Genomic DNA, 18100 nt, shown 5'->3' with positions numbered 1-18100 from the left:
TGATGATGAGAACATGACCAAGGCTTCAAAGGCTAATGATAATCCATTCACAATGGTTATTTACCGGAAATTGGTTCATTTTTTAATGAGCTTAAACTCTGGGGGAACGTTTGCTCATTGCTTATGTTTATTTTTTAACGAGCTTGATTTCCGTGTTAAAACTGCTCGATCCAGTCGTATAATAAGGATGTCTCATATAAAATGGCATTTTTCAAAGCTTTGCCCTACATCCTTTCTTTATGCAAGTTAGGAAACGACCAATCCTATGAGTTTAAAGGGTTAGAGGACCTACAAATTTAAAAAATAAATGGTCGCTCTTCGCTTGCACGCCAAAAGGTTTGCATGCCCCCATGTATAGCGAAAAATTTCCAGGTTACCAAAGATTGTTCTATCCACTTTAGACAAAACACTTCCTCGGCAATGTCTAATGAAATAAACAAAGGTGAATGACGCAACTGGATCCACTCACATAACTTTGACGAAGGAATCTTATTCCAGTTTAGTCTCATAAACTAGTCATATATCCTTCGCGGAAACCTACTCTATACCCAAGGTTTTCTTGTCGAAACAGGCCAAGGTGCATGCCCCCTGGGTTTCAGTCATGTCCTCTGAATCACTCGCGTTCATCAGGTGGACGAACTGGGGATTGATGAGACATTCCTTGCGTGAAAAGAACATTCAGGGATGGTATTTGACTATTTGCTATGTGTGAACCGGGGAATGAAAGTTGGTCTACGAGCTTGACCACTCTTCCTTCATGCGGAAAACATATTACTCTAAAGAGTGAGGAGACAATGGCTCCCATGCAATAAATATAGTCGCGTCCAAGCAGTAGATTATAATCTAGGGGTCCTTGGACTACCATTACGTTCATGTGAACAGTTTTCCTTCTCAATGTTATCGACACATTGGGAAGGATCCCTAATGGTCGACTGGTTCCTTTGTCAAACCCTGTTAGATTTCTCATTTCAGGCAAAAGCGATGGCGAACCAAGCGCTTTCCAAGCAGTTGAGGAAAGGATACTCACAGAAGACCCTTCATCTATGATGGTACCAGCCATGACCATTCTATATATTTGAGCAATTATTTGAAATGGTACACTAACCGATAAGCGGGGTCTTCCTAGTAGATTCCAATCGAAGGAAACAACTAGGTTGCTTGGAGGTGGGACCGAATAGACGGCCGGATATGACTCTGACGAACTTCCTTCCTGCGGTAAAGGAACGGGTAGACTGCCCCCATGTTCATCGGAGTCTGTGCTTATGAAGAGAATTTGGACGGTGTCATTCTTGTTCTCTCCGGTGACTGTATCATCCGAAGATGGACCTTCTGAAGGCAAGACATGGTCAACTGCGGCCTCGACCTTTTGACTTTTGTCTGGTGTGGATTTAGATGGTTTATCTTCAATGGTAGATGCTTCGGCCGACCACAATGTGTCAGCTAGATTTTCAACTTGTGACGGACTCCGCAAGAGCTTCTTATATCCAGGAGGAAGCCGTAACGGTGAAACCGAACGGTCGTCCAAAACTCTTTTAGCCTCATCTAAGAAGGGACAACGGTGGACGGCGTGATCGCCTTCACACAGTTTACAAGGAAATTTACATTTTCCTTTTTGTCCAGGGGCTTCACTTTCACTAGTTGACGGTGTATTTTCAACATGATCATCAGAGGTTGATGACACCGGATTGTGCAAACGAGGAGACTAGTCCCTTAAGATCTGAGGGATGCAAGGACAATCTCGATGATAGTGGTCTCCTTTGCAAATGACACATGGCGATTTAGGCCTAGACGGTGCAGTGTGTGGATTTTCGTTAGATGGTGCCTGGTTGCCCCTTTTCGCCTTTGGCTCCTTTTTCTTCTTCTCTTTCTTCTTCTTCTCCTTCTTCTTCTCAGTTACTTGATTTTTGGCCTTATCAGCTTCATCAAGCGAAGAGGAAGGAGGAGAGGGAGAATTGGACGAAGTAGAAGGTTTGGGGGTAACTCTGGTATCATTTAGTTGCTAACTTGATTGTTCAGGAATCACGGTGTTCTGAACGATAGAGGTCGAGAAGAGCCATACGGGCAAGCCAATTGTCAATCCTGGAAGCGATAATGTGGCCATATGGGGTGCACCAACATCTCCCCAAGAGGAGAAAGGACTAGGATTTCCTCCAAGGGGGAATCCTTGGTTGGTGGACTCCATTTTTCTCAACCTAAGACCAACGTAGGAAAGGTGATGTTTATTTTGATTAAAATAAATTTTAGACGCTTTGACAATTTTTTCAATTTTTAAGAGTCGAGAAAAAACAAAAGATGACTCTAATCGCCTTTAATTTTTAATGAGCTTGAAGTGACAAGTGCTCAGATGGACCTTTTCCTTTAAGGAGTCTGAAAAGGAATGAAAGAGACTACTCTAGAAATCTAGACAGAGGGATTACCAAACCAATCGCAAAACTGCAGAATACTTTTTACGGTACGGCAGTCAATCTTCCCGAATGTTGTGTTCAGTGCATTGCGATCAATAGGGTGGCAGGCACTGCTTCCTATGGATAAAGGATAAAGCCTATTGTGGTCTCCCAATATATACTCAACGGTACGTGGGAGCACAAGTCCGTACTGGCACTTATTGTCTCAAAGTGGAGGAATCACCCAACCAGCAATGAAAACAACAGTTACCAGGCTTTACGATGCTGGAATACGTCTCTAGCCTAGACTTTTAAATGTTGTGCGTTAGGTTCCAAAGCATTTTTAGATTCATTAAATTTATTTTACAGTTGATCTTGCTTAAGAAATTTTCCTTTCAGGTTCACCGCATGATGTAGATATACAATTCCTAAAATGCAATCTAAGATGATAAACAATCGTTTAATCTTCTTTTTGCAATGAAAATCCTAGCTACTAAGGAAAGAGAGACGATATTCTTTCAACATAGAGCAGAGAGCACACACTATATGCACTGTCCTAAATCAAACCAACAAACAGTCTAAATGCAAATGCACGTGCATGTATTTGTTTTCAGCCTTCTTAATGTGTGAATGATAAAAAGAAAGCTAAGCGCAAATCTGAATTATTTTCAAAGCGACATTACTAACAAGTTTCTTTTCAAGAAAAAATGAAGACAATGACGACACTTTGTTATTTGGAATTGAAAACTTGCTTTCGACACTTGAAAAACTATTAATTCAAATCAAATACAAGAGTAACAGTGTAATCGACTATCAAGAACAATCAAATTCTCTTCTATGACTGAAAACGACACTTGCGACACTTCCAAATCAAGAAACGACAGTTCAATTACGCTACTTCTTTGTAAAAGAGAACTAAAAATGGATCACAATACATAAAAACATTTACAGTTCTTTGCACAATAGAGGCGGAATAATGGTAAGGAAGGGGGTTTCCAACAGAGGTATACTGACTACAGACAGCAAAACTCCTGAATAGAGCTGAAAAGAGTGAAAAAACCAAAGTCTGGAGGCAAAATTAGCCCTTTCTTATCAGCGCACCTGTTACACAGGGATTCCAGTATGCATCCCACCTACAGCACACGGGAAGTGCAATGCATACTGAGATCCTTGAAGAGAGGGTGCGATGGTACAGTGCGAGACTTTTGATCCAGTTCTTGATCAAAGTTTGCAGCACAGTTCAGGGATTTTGGCCAAGCAAGTGGTAATCAGTAAATAAATCACAGGAGTAGATCTAAGGAGGTTACTAGAGCCACCACAAGGGCAATTAGAGAGCTTTTAAATCGGTTTTTCAGTTCATAAACAAAACTCGGAGATAGACTGAAGCAGCGTTGATCTACTTTGCACTTGCATAGCAAATGCAGTTCGAAGGCTAGCTGACTTGACTTCAGGCTCCGTCTGTAAGTTTATAAGGCAAACAAATATAGACACACAAACAATCTATTCGATCCCCAGCGGAGTCGCCATTTTGTTATCGGGAAATCTAGTGTCTATGCAGAGCTGCTAGTCCCACTAAGGCTGGTATTAGAAACAAACAAACTAAAACCACTTTCATTTTCCTTTATGAGAAGTAGATAAGAGGGGAAAGAAGGAGACCAACCTCTATCTTGCGCTTGGTTCCTTGCTTGATTCCTCTCCCTCCTGATAGACCTTTGCCACTTGCTTCCTCGTTTACCCAGCTTCAAAGAGTACCTATAGAATCAAAGTAGCATAACACTATCCAGGAGCAAAGATCTACTATCATAAACAATATAGGACCAGATATATATTGACCACACAAATGCATATATCATCAATCATACAAGAATGTGGAGGAAAACTCGAATAGCTTTATTAATAATCAAGAATAGCAAAGAGGATTACAACCAATTATTCTGACCCAGCGTCATCCTCTCAGCAAGAAAGCCCTTATTCACCTCATGAAAAGCTTAGATCACCCAACACTATGATGTTACACCAAGAAACCAGCAGCACTTCCTTACAAGATACAAAATTCCAGCCTTTGGATCTCTGGGATGAGGGATCCATATATAGATGTTTACAAGGGGGGTGAGTCAGTTTCTGAGATTTTATTAGTGTCCTCTCTCTGATAGTTCTTGATTCCACTTGGAGATTGATGATCTCTTACTCATCCCTGGGCGAATGCAGTGAGGCAAGTGTCACAGGAGAAGTTTCTGGAAGATTCCATGATCCTCCACCTCACAGATTGACCCTGCCATTTGTCCACTCTCGCCCATCGCACCCCATAGAAGGGCTTTTCAGTATGCATCACACCTCCCGTGTGCATTTAAGTGGGATGCAGCGCACTTTGACCATGGAGCAGGTGAGATGGTCTAGTTTTGACCAGTTCTGAGTAGTTTTTCATGGAGAACTTCTGGGAGATGCTGTAATCAATTGACCTTGTTCTTTTAGGGGTTGGAACAACACTTTTAGGGACTTAGGAGCCCTTAGTTTATGGACATTTATGATTGGGGTTGTAGTGCCGAAAAATTTCTATAACAGGGCTGAGGCATAGTGCTAGGTCAGATTGCACATTTTTATGAAGGAGGATTGCCCAATTGTTCTGCGCAATTCTAGAGCATAGTAGGCTTCCTAGCTGATTTGCGCAATTTTTGGGGGGAAAGTTGGTTCCCCTCTAGAATTGCACAATTTTCTTAGGGAGTCTCTCAGTCAAAAAATAGTTTAAGTCTAGAATGTCAGCCTACGAGAGGGAGACAAGCAAGCTAACATGCACAGGTCGGCAAGCCACTGAAACTCAGTTGAAGCTTGTGTGCTTGACAATGCAAAATATGTTACTAAGGATGGTTGGTAGAGAGGCTCCCAAATGAAGCTAAGGAAAAATTTTGGAGGGTGGTTATAGCCACAACAACACTTGGTGACACACTAGTAGATCTCCAGCTCTCTACATGGACCTTGTTCATGAAAAGAAAGTCTAACACCTCTGAAAGTATTGTTCAATTCTCTCATTGTCTTAGCTTCCACACTTGCTTGATTGTAAGATGTAACATTTTCCATGCTCTTGATCGATCAGCACACGTTCCAAGCCAAGCCAACACAATTGCTTTGATTGGGATGAGGGGAATATTGGTGCACAAGCCATATTATAGTCAAAGTTTAAGTTTTGATCTCTAGTATTGCTCCATTGCCAGCAGACCTGGACAGTACCCTAGCGGAGTCACGCAAGAATACAAGCATCATTCCACTGCCACCAATCCTGGTCAGTACCCTAGTGGAGTTACTTGTATCACCTCTCAACGCAGGAAGCCTTTCTCTTCTTTTGCCTTATTCATTTCCATGTTTTAGAAATTTCTTCACATTTTCATTTTTTTCATTTTCATTTTCATAACTATGCACCACACTTATTCATTTCAGAGGCAGAAGAGGGATCCCAAATTATTGAGAGAAGAAGTGGCTTTCCCTTTAGAGAACTATTTTGTATATACCTCTGGTGTGCTTGTTAAGGTTTTTCCTCTCACCTTACTTTACTTGATTAAGCTGACAAGGGTTAACCCAAAAAAACCGACTAGAGTAGGTGACACTAGTTAGTGCGCAAGTGTTGTGTTTTCACGAAGGTTCACTTTGATCAAAATGTATTTTCCATTGATGTATCATGGATTGAAGACGAAAATTTCTTCATACAGAGGCAGGATGACAAATAACCAAGTATTAATAACTGCACAAGTCATCTTGTACTTTACCCATCTTGTCTCAAGAGTTACACATGGTTTCATGTGAAACTAACCTACAAACATAAAGAAGCAAACAAACAACAGAAAAAAGAAAAAGCAGAAGTAAATGCATAATCAAAGTGAGTAAGAAAACAAGGAGGCAAACAAACAAACATGAAAAGTAAGAAGGAAACATGCATGCAAGAAAGCAAAGCAAAATCAAACACTACTCCTACTCCTAATCTAACGGTGCATGGGTTTGCTCACGTAAAGTGATACTTCTAATGCAGCCACCGGCACGTTGGTCGACCCATGTTGGTGAAGGCATGGGTCATGAATGGGATAGTCGTTCGAACCAACAAACATGAAATATATAACAATGAAGACAAACACACTCCAAGTTTAAGTGTGTCAACAGAAAAGAAGTGAGTGAAAGCCCATGATATGTACTCTGTGGACTTGCCATGGTGTTGTGCTACACTACATGCAGATGTTAAGCATACACATTCTCTTGACTGTGACATGCAAGAAAACATGAGAAATGTAGACCACTTACATTGTGCAAGTGTGCTTGTTGTGTGAGATTCCTCCAATGCAGGAGTGATGGGATCGTGTAATTCGAGTGGAGGAAGAAAAATATGGGTGTTAGGTTGATCTTCAATGCAAAGTAGAGAGTGATGAGGAGCCTTCTTTGTTTCAACAATTTCATGGTCGGAAGTGAAACCAACCTCAATACAGCGAGGGCCTGACATAACCATCTGCTCGGGTTGAAGTTCCTTGACAACCTGTGAGGTTTCGACTTCCTCGATAGGTAGATCATCAGAGACCAGTGGCTTAGATAGATTAATAGTGAGTGAATCAACATCGTGATCAAATGAAGAAGTACAGAGATCACAATAGCCACAATCAAAAAATTCAAGATGTTCGTCGGCATCCTCATGATTTGATGAATTGTGCAGAGAGGTAGATGAGAAGAAAGGATGTTCACCCTTTGTGTTTCTAGAAAAGGTAGATGAAAAATCAAGTGGATTTTCAAAGAATGATTTGTCCTCTCTATTGTCAGATAATGGAGTGACCTATGGTGTGTTCTGTGAATGATCAACAATGGGTGCAACCATAGATGGAGATACACACGTGAAATCAGGGATGGAAGAATCACCAAAGATGTCAGGGCAAAACGGAGGAGAAGCGGACAGAAGGGAATCATCCTTCGTCATCGGTTGATGTTCAGGCTTCCATTCATACTCTTCATGAATGACAACGCAAGTTGGTTGTGTGACACAAAATCCATCGATAGCTTGATCCTTGTTCACAACAAGTGTAGAGTCTAGAATGGAAGAACACATGACAGTGCAATCCAGTGGATCAGTAGAACACGAATACGGAGTTTGAGGTAAGACATGCATGTGAAAACCCATGGGCTTTGCAACCAAATCTGCGTGAAAATTGAGAGAATTGATGTTGGGAGGATGTGACAGTTGAACAGACATGTGTGCATGTTCCCCCACATCACTCTGCGGCGATGAAGTTGTTTGATGAGAGGATGGTGGATAGTCACTTGTGATAGTGACCATGTCCGTCTGTGATTGTGCAGCTCCATCTCCAAAGTATGTTGAGCGAGGTTTGAACTTCAACTTCTTCTTTGGATTGACAGATTTGGTAAGGAAATATTTAAATATGTCCATGAGAAATTGGAATTTCATCTGACTCTTCGGAGCTTCAAACTGCAATACACAGAAGCGGTCCCAAAAATCCATAGGAGATTTTTGCGAAGTCTTATATTGTTTTAACATTTTTTGTCAAGAGGTTCTAGATCAAAATTATGGAAAGTAGATTCAATGAGATCACAGAAATGCTCAAGTGAGTGCATGCTACCAGGTGGCAGACTGCCGCACCATCATTATGGGGATTCACGAAGTGTGTGTGAAAGCATCACGTTGGCCTCTTCTGCATAGAACTCGTCTACATCCTCAAGGAATGCATATAAGTCTTCTAAGTACTCAGGCCATGCTACTTCACCTTCACCATCATATGTGAATTCTGACAAGAGATCAAAAAACTCTTGCATGATGTCGAGAGGTTCGGCATGTGAAAATAATTCCAGAGGGATGATCTTGACAGTATCCATGACGAATGTGTGAAGATTAAAAATGGGATGAGAGGACACAACTTGTCATCTAGCCCTCCTTCTAGTGCCAAAATGTTGACGGTGCAGGACCTGCCAACATGTCAGGGGATCTCCCTAGTGAGAAGTCCCACCTACACCTCAGACCGTTTGGTGTAGGAGTCCTAGCAGTGTATCACCTTGACTGTGGTTGCGCACAGAGGCAAGTAAGATGTCCTTGTTGGTAGCAAGAGTGTAACATGCACAGCGGTAGCAAGAGTGTAATATGCACAACAAGCCAAAGAAGGTGCATGGATGGTTCTAACATACGGAAGGTGGAGTGAGTGTGCCCCTTGGAAACCTATGGAAACACACAACTTAGAAGAGAACACGCAAGCAAAGATGCATCACGAACTGGAAGGCAGGAAAACCAACAATCCAAAGTGATGGTTAAACCAATGGCACATCTCAGTAAGATTCATACATACATATACAGAAAGATTCTATACATACATGCGTAGATACATATATCATTAGAGTAACCAAGTTAACTGAAATATAATAACAACATATGCATGAAATGTGTTGGCTCTATTATATTAAGAAGTGAAAGTTCCAATCATACAATACAACCATGACCAACCACTAGTCTCGATAATAGAACATTACAGTCACTATCACATGCTCCTCCAAAGAGATGTACTAGCTCTCCATTATGGAGAATCCAAGGCTCGTTACAATACTCTCCAAGATTTCTCTAAGATACTCCTATTGGAAGCTTGGCTACCCAAAAGCCTCTACAATGAGCTATGAGGTTCTATAAGTAGCAAAGGATGGGCTGACCCTTGACATTCCCCTTTGTGACTCTTCACCTACCCTCATGACTCTTCACCTACTACATGACTGCTACATTCAACCATCAACACTTGGACTTCCACTTTACAAGATGTTACATACAATCTGCACACATACCCATGTGAGACAAAATAGGCTTGAGCAAGCCATGCAAGCTATCACTAAGTCTCGGAAAGTTGTGGGAAGAACAACTCTTTGACATCCTCACGATGATCGACGGTGGTGGACTAATACCAAGCTTGGTCATCTGTGATGGTGTCCGCATGCTCAATAGTGACATCTCACTGAAAGCGAACTCTTGCCTCCATTGCATCTGGGTACACTGATACGGCTCCTCTATCCAACTCATTTGATAATGTGCACATCATCGTCTTGAGTGTAGTTGGATCAGCAACATACTGATGCAAAGTGTCTATGCTGATCTTCAAGTGTGTGCTAGTGACTATGCACATCAAATTGTCGAAATACATGTTCAGCTCCAGTTAGAATTGGTTCTTTTCTTTGCTTCGATGAGTGTTCCAATGGGTGGAATCACATGCATGCGCATAATGACATCCATGCTCCTGAAAACCCTTGCATTTGATCGACGGCACTACTCACCTTGTCTGCTTCATACCAGCTGCTAAGCTAGGCTTATACCCTGTATGGGTGCAGTTTCATCAGTATGTGCATGTTGCGCCTCCTGTTGTACCTGGTCCTACTGCAACTCCTTCTCTCATCTATGCAACTCCTGTTCTTCCATGAGTTGTCACTTCAGCACCTGTGACTCATCTATTTCTCTCTCTTCCTTCGAGCAATCCTCTTGTCGCATTGTCACCTCATAGCCTTAATCGCCAAAGCTACATTCATCATAAGTGGATCTGCTTGAACTTGCAACTTTGCTCCGCCTCTGTGTTGTTAACAACATTCCTCTTGCATTTGTTGCATGCAGGTGTGCTACCTTCTACTGCTATTGATGGTGTTTCTCATTGTGATGTTGTTGCCATTTCATCTTGATATTCTTGTCCATGAACAACTTGATGTCTTCATAAATAGGCAAGTTCATAGACACTTGATCGATTGCATCCCTAGTTGCACTCTCAACAGTGTCTTTGACTCTACTCTCCTAGAAGCCATTGTACCTGTGTTTCTGAGAGGCAGACAAACACCTGTGATACCTGGAGACATAGCAACACTCATGGAAAGAAATCTGTCAGTTGAAAACCAAAACAAATTGAAGGAATGACATACAACATACCTGTGTGACTATCTGTGAAGATTACATAATTTTCACCAAGAATCTAGGAGATTGGCTGCCAAAACTATGCAAGGCACAGTTCTGGCTACCGGGAGGCTAACTGACTACTAGAACTACACAATGCACAATCCATCCTGGCCTACTAAGGACTAAAACTGTGAAATGCGCAATTTGAGTTAGCAGTCACATGCAAACTAGCAAATTGTATTGTGCATTTTCTGGGGCCAGCAAGGCACTGCCTCCCAAAATTGCACAATCCAAGCCTGGAGGTTAGTGTTGGGCTAGCCTTGTGCATTTTCTAGAGGGAAGGCAGAGCCTTCACTTCCAGAAATGTGCAAATGCTAGCCAATCCAAGCAAGGTTTGGGCTAATTCAGCCGAGACCCTCCGACGGGTGACTGAAAACATGAGAAGTCTGAATGCATGGTGAAACTGAGTGTAAATAAGAGTGAATGATCATGCATGCAAATAGTAAGTGTAGGATTCAGAAAATGGAAATCATGCATGTGTGTGAAGCGAGTCACCGCAACGGCGATCATCGTTGCAAAAATAGTTTCATGCATGTGACAGCAGTGAGATGCAAATGAAACTGAAACGATGATTCTACAAGCTAACATACATTAAAAGGATAGCAAGCGTTCATTGAAATCAAGCAAACAACACTCACACAAAGCAAAACACATAAAGTGACTGAAACGCAGCACAAGACATGAGAAGAAGACTTATCCTCAAAACGCTAAGGTGAAAGTGTCGAAGACTCTTGGATGTGATGTGGAATGTCAAAGCCACAATATCGATGTGAGGAATGAGCTATGCAGTGTCCGGTTCATAAGGTTTGATAAGGTTGAGGTTATGACGTGCATGCCAAAAATCTAGGAAAAAGTGACACTTGGCGGGAGGTTTCTAAAACGATCTTTACATGTAACCTCCAGTTGCTAAAAATAGATCCCTACAATCTAGGGATGCCTTTTGCATGCTTCCTTTTGCTATTTCGGGAAAATAAGCCCATGCATGCAAATCAATTTTGCTCAGTCCCGGAGGGAACCAGTCAACCTGAAGGCACATGCATCAATCTGCCAACTTGGGATGAAAAATTGTGTATTTTTTGGGCTAAGCAGAGCTGGCTGTCTGTCAGGCATTGCGCAATTTTTGGGCTGAGCAGGTCACTACCTCCCAGAATTCCGCAATTTCTTGGCTGAGGCCCAGTTCCGGGTCAGATTGTGCATTTTTCTAAAGGAGGACTACCCGACTATTCTGTGCAATTATGGAGCCCAACAGGCTGCCCAACTGATTTGCCAATTTCTAGAGGGAAGATTGGTTCCCCTCCAAAATTGCGCAACGTTCTAGGGGAGTCTCTCAGTCATCAAATAGTCTAAGTCTGGAATGTCGGCCTGCGGGAGGGAGACAAGCAAGCTAACATGTACAAACTGGTAGGCCACTGAAACTCAGTTGAAGCTTGTGTGCTTGACAATGCAATACATGCTGCTAAGGATTGTTGGTAGGGAGGCTCCAAAGCGAAGCTAAGGAAAAATTTTGGAGGGTGGTTGTAGCCACTACAACAGAGTGATAAATCTTTAATCAAACCAAGACACTTTACCTTACTGGAGTAAAAAAAAAAAAAACAAATCTTTGTAAGGTCTGGTTATATCCAAGACAAGCTTGTCAATGATTACTTTTGGCATTAAATTGTGTGAGGCACCCAAATCCAACATGGAATCACGCAATATCAAATCATGAATATTAAGACTGACATAAAATGGTGGCACATTACCTTCTTGTGAAACTCCTTCAACTTCTAGGCCAAAAGGAAATTATGGTCATCATTAGATTGGTAGTATCTGACACTTCCCTTGCCTTCAATGCCTTCATAATTCGGCCTTTACATGCATCATTTTTCATCCATTCAACTAATGAGACAAAAAATTTCATCTTTGATATTTCATTCTCAAGATTAAAAATGATGAACTCCTCTTCGTCTCCTTACCAATTGTGTCTTGCTTTCTAAGAGCTTCTTTGGCAGGATCAAGCTTCGTTTAACTTGAAGAAGGTGTATTAGCCTGGAGCTTATTAGGAGGATTTGTTGCAACCTTTCTATTCCTCAAATTATATTGCTTATTAACCTCCATAATGGCATGCTGGTACCCCTTTTTATAGTCTTTGGATTCTGCAGGCATGTCATCCTTTTGTGATTGTAAGAACAGCTCATGCTTCTCCTTTATTAAGAAAATATTATCCACTTCTTCCTCACCGAAGATATTAATTTGATCTTCTTCTTATTCTTCCTCTACTTCTTGTTCTTCTTTAGCATAATTTTGTTGGAAAGGAGGTCTGGTTTGTTGTTGGTATGCTGGATTTCTTTGGTCCCTATGCTTTATTTGGATCTGCTATCTTCTAAAGTTCGGATTTATGATTTGAGGTCCTTAAGGCTCTCTTGTAGTTGCCCTTTCTGACAAAGTCATTTTTTCCATCATCTTTTCCATAGTTTTCACTAAAGTATCCAATTTAATGTCTGATTATGTTAAAGTTTCTTCCTTGATAATTACCCTCTTCTCAGACTTTAACCTGGCTTTCTTGGCTAGTAAGTTTTCTTCTACGTCTATTGTAATCTTTTGCATGTCTTCCAAAGTAGTTGGACTTATTTCTCTTTTTTGTTAGGCCATGTCAGCATCGAATCCATCTGGATAATGATGCAAGGCCAAACCTGGTGGAGGCTTTATTTCTGCAGGTATAGAGTTATAAACGTTATTGAATATGTTTGTATAATCTTGGACTGACTCTCCCAGAGCTCTCTTCAATCTTTCATATTCTGCTAAAATTTGAAAAGGGTTCTTTTTGACCTCCCAACGAGAAAGAAAAAGTTAATGAAACTGTTAAATATTTGCAATATTGCCTGTTGCCAAACCTATGTACCATTTTCTAAATTCCCCTGCTAGAATTTGGGCAAAAATCCTCAGTTTCACACCATTATCTTCATCATCTACTTCTTCAAGATCTGTAAAATCAATCATTTTGTCTATGTGTTATTGTGTTGTAATTGTCGTAGTGCCATCAAATTGAGGTATGTGTTGTCCATGATTCTATGGTAGGGCAATTAGGTGCTTGCAAAACCAATGGGGCATAACAAACTGCAATGAGTATGGTCTGAGAGCTGGATGTACTCACTATAGTGCTTGATGATGAGGGTGGCAGAGGTGAGTGTTACATAGTAATTTGTCACTGTCCTCATCTCAGTCCCTCTACTGTGTCATGTATCAAATACAAATGTACATATATTCCCACTTATGCAAAAAGATTAAACATTGCTCTCTGATGCTGAAGACTGACCCTTTTTTCCTAATTTTCTACATCGTCGCTAATAAGACATTAAAATGTGTGACGATCCATTGTCATGAACAGTCTCATCACGACACCGTCACAGGTGTACACGTGTTTCCGGTGATAGTCGATTTTAAGGCTCGGTGTGAGGCTCCTAGCTATTTATTGTGATTATTCATCTGAATGCATTGCATCCTTGCGATGTCTTCGTCGAGCCTTAGTTCATGACCTGCGATGACCCAAATTTGGTGAATTTGTTTAAACAGTCGGCCTTCTAGGTGGTCTAGAGCTAGTTGTTGGGTCAGTTTGGGTTGCCTTTCCTCCTCTGATATTGTGGTTCCGCCTCTTGTGCAACCTCCCCTGAGGATAAGCTCCCTCTCCCTCATCTCATGGAGACTCCTTCTCCTATAAAATCACTCACCATTGCTATGATCGGCTAGTTCTTTTGTTGGGAGTTTCTAGTTTTGAGTTTGGTTTGAAGCAAAGTAGATAGCTTTGGTGTGATTGTGACAAGTGTGGAATTGCTAATAGTTTGATAAGAGGTTGTGAAGTATCTTAGCTTTGCATGAGGGCTTCATAGAGAGAGAGTTGTTGTCCTATCGGGAGACCCATTCTTAAGAGTGAATGCTTGAAGGAACATACTGACTGGACCCTCCGAGAAGACTTGTAACGTCAAGGCATGGTTGTAAGTTTGCTCTTGTTTCATTTTTAATACAAGAAGTGACGATTTCCTATATCTTGTGTATAATTTACTTGATAGCTTGTGACTCCTTGACTTTACAAGTAAATAGATCATTATTGTTCTCGGTTATGTGCTTTGTTGTTTTCTTGTGGTGTTTCAAGTTGATCGCTCATTGAGGAGAAAGAAACGGAAGCTGGAGCAGTGCAACGGAAACTTCATCAACCACCGATTTGAGGTAGGCCTCCAACGATGACTATTTAATGGAATCGATTGTTGTTTTGTCTTCATTGTGACTAGACCCACTCTAGGGCTAGAGGGGTTGCCTCTGTCCACAGAGGGAACACTTTCCTTCATCACAAGTTGGCGACTCCACTGGGGAGTCCTTTATATGTTTTATTCTTGTTTACCCCTTGATTTGTTTTTTGTTTTAGTGTCTCTTGGATTTTGGGGGTTTGCACCTTCAGTTTTTGGATTGCCTGGGTCTATCTAGTAATTCCTCTTACTGTCTAGAACAGTAGCCTGGTGTTTGTTTGGGAGTTTTCACTTTTTTTTCCTTGTTTTTAAACTTGTTGCTGGAAAAAGTTTGACAGTTGTGACGACGTCACCCTGTCCTTGTTTTGTAAACCTGTGTGTCACTAATCCCCTGTCGTACAGTTGCAACTGTTCTTGAAATCAGCCCGTCACGGAAGATAGGTGTACTCCTGTGACAATGTCGCTCTGTTGCTATCGTTACACTTGTGACGGTTGGCTTATTATCACAAGTTGATGGCTATATACCCGTGACGATTCCTGTGCAAGTTTTTTTTGCAAATTTGCCTCTTGGAACCATCAGTCTTGCTTATCCCCTATTGTTTTCTCTCTCCCATCATCTTGTATTAGTTGCTTTGGCCAAGGCTTATTGCTTGTTGGCTTCAGTTGAGTGAATCTTGCCTCCTTAGCCCTGTGACCTAGCTCTTTCAAGTTTTCTAAACCATTTGTCTGGGTTGCTTTTCTATCCAAGGTTCATCCACAACCATCTTTTTGGTTTGCTTGAAGTTTTTGCCACTTGTTTTGCTAGTCGATTTTTGGTGTCGATTATTGAAACAATTTCTTATGATTGATTCGGTGTCTTCACTACCAAGCATAGATTACAATTGTTTGGATTGATCAGTTTACACTCGCTTGTTTGTCTCTTTAAATCCAAAAAAAAAATCAAAAGATTGCATTCATTTAGTATACGAAAGTGAAAGTACATTTGCATTTCAAATTTTCATGCTTGAGAAATTGGAAAGCAAACTTTAAATCTGTCATTAGTAGTATCAATGCACTATAGGATTGGTGTGTTAACGCATTGTGTTTCTTAGCGCTTGCCTTTGATTGTATTGATTTTGTCTTGGTTTGGGAATGAACTTTCTATCTTTCTTTAAGTAGGTGTTCATCAAAATGAAAGATGCTTTACTCATTCTAGTTTCATCCTAGGATTTTTGATATACATACGGTAGGGCTTGAAATTTGAAACCTAATTCAAGATCAACTCTAAAATTAACTGAATGAACTTAACAATGCATTGGAACTTAACGCACATTATTTAGAGGTCTAGGCTAGAGACGTGCTCCGGCGTCATTAAACCTAGTCACTATTGCTTTCGCTTAAGGTTGGGTGATTCCTCCTTCTGTGACTCAATAGCTGCCTAGTACGGACTTGTGCTCCCAGTACCATCGAGTATATATCGGGAGACCCCACTAGGTTATCATCCTACATCCATAGGAAGCCGTGTCTACCACCTTGCAAACCGTAATGCACTGAACACAACATTCGGGAAGATTGACTGCCATACGAAAATTCCTTGGTCATTTCTCTTTCATTTGATCACCAAGGTGTATATGCAGTTTTATGGTTTGTCTGGTAAACCTTTTGCCTAGTTCTCTAGAGTAGTCACTTTCGTTCCTTTTCGACTCCCTAAAAGAAAAGGATCATCTAAGCACTTGTCCTTTCAGGCTCATTAAACCTTGAAAGAGATAGAGTCACCTTTTTTTCCTTTTCTCTACTCTAAAAACATGAAAAGGTCAAGTTTTGTTCTTGTGTCATAAAATTTACTGCCCACGAAATATCCCTGGTAACAATTCAAGTTCTTGATTATAGTGCAAGTGTCTTTTTAGGCTCGTTCCTGATGGCAACATTCCTCAAGTCTACCGGCCAAGGTCTTCCCCCAGATGGAAATCCTGGTCCGTTTCCGCCTTTTGGAAATTTCGGTACTCCGTATATGGCAGCATTGTCCTTGCCTGGGTTAACCATCGGTTTGCGCGTTTGGTTGTTTTCAACCTCAGTGGTCCCAAGCATCATGACTCCTATCCCATCCTCTCCTTCATTTGAATCGCGACAAGATGATTCAAAGGTTGAGCCTACACCTTCTTCCCTTGTTTCTTCCTCCTCCTCTCCTCCTTCGCTTGGTGAAAGTTCTACATCCAATAACCAGGAGGCTAAGAAGAAGAAGAAGAATTTGGATAAGCATCTGGCCACCCATCCACCTCAAGTTCTGAGTACGTCACCAGTCGTGACACCTTCTGCTCCTCTGTGGAAGGTTAAGTTTCCTTGTAAATTATGCAAGGGTGACCATCTTCTTCGTGATTGTCCTGGTATTCCTAGGATCTTAGAAGCATGGTCTAACAATCTGGCTCATCCCTCATTATCCTCTGAAGCTCATGACAATGCTACCCTCTCAATTAGCAGTGGTAAGAAGATAGGGAAGCTTCAATTCCCCTGCAGGCTCTGTGAAGGCAACCATCTCCTTCACCTTTGTCCGCTCCTAGATGAAGCTTCTGCCATTTTGGAAGGTCTTATAGCTTCTTTCCCTCCACTTCCAGTTGGTTATCAGAGGCTCTCTTCAGACCCTCTCCCAGTTGACAATGAATTTAACTTAGATTCTTCTCTTGTCCACCTTCTCTTCCCGAACCTAGCTATGCCCAGCCTGTTCCTAACCAACCATTGGTCAGAAAGAGTGTTGACTTGGATTCACCACCAGTGGTCCACTATGTTCCCAAAGAGCGTCATGATCATTCTGCTCATGTTCTTCTTGTCTCGTCAGATCCTACTGAGTCCAAGAACGACCCTCCTATCCCCGCTGATCAAGAGAGTCCTTCTTCGGTTCCTGTTGAGCATGGGGGCAATCATATGATACCCCCACCAAGTAGTTCAATCATTTCCTTCGACTAGAGTCACTTGACTACTTTCCGCCTTCCATCCTATGTGCCTTTCCATATTACAGTACATGCCTATGATAAGGTAGTACCTGGCACTGTCCTAGATGAGGGTGCGTCAGTTAGCCTCATGCCTTTCACTACTTGGCAAGCTTTGGTATCCCCATAGCTTATGTCGATCACGCAGAATCTGTTGGCATTTGATGGAGGAACCAGTCAACCTTTAGGGATCCTTCCGAAGTTTCCTGTGACTTTGGGACGCAAAACTATCTATATAGATGCGATGGTTGTCCAAGGTGCTTTAGATTTCAGTTTTCTCCTTGGTCGTGACTATATCTATGCCATGGGGGCTCTTGTTTCTTCACTTTTCCATGTGGTCTGTTTTCCGCACGATGGAAGAATGGTGACCATCGATCAACTATCGTTCTTTAGTCACCCGGTGCCTCCTGTGCTACCGTCATCCCCTATCGGTTCTTGCTCGCAAGCAGTACCTTCCCCACCACAAGTCAATTATGTGGCTACCCATTCCGCCTCCGCATCTATTGATGATCATGTAGATGGTCTCGTACATCATGTACTAGGGGCATTGGAACCCGATCTGTCATTGGTGCCTAATGACAT

The sequence above is a fragment of the Pinus tabuliformis genome, chromosome 3_2, assembly GCF_031772625.1.
Source record: "Pinus tabuliformis cultivar Carrire ecotype Pingquan chromosome 3_2, CPIR1, whole genome shotgun sequence".
Taxonomy (NCBI): Eukaryota; Viridiplantae; Streptophyta; class Pinopsida; order Pinales; family Pinaceae; genus Pinus; species Pinus tabuliformis.
Note: the sequence above shows the minus strand (reverse complement) of the source record.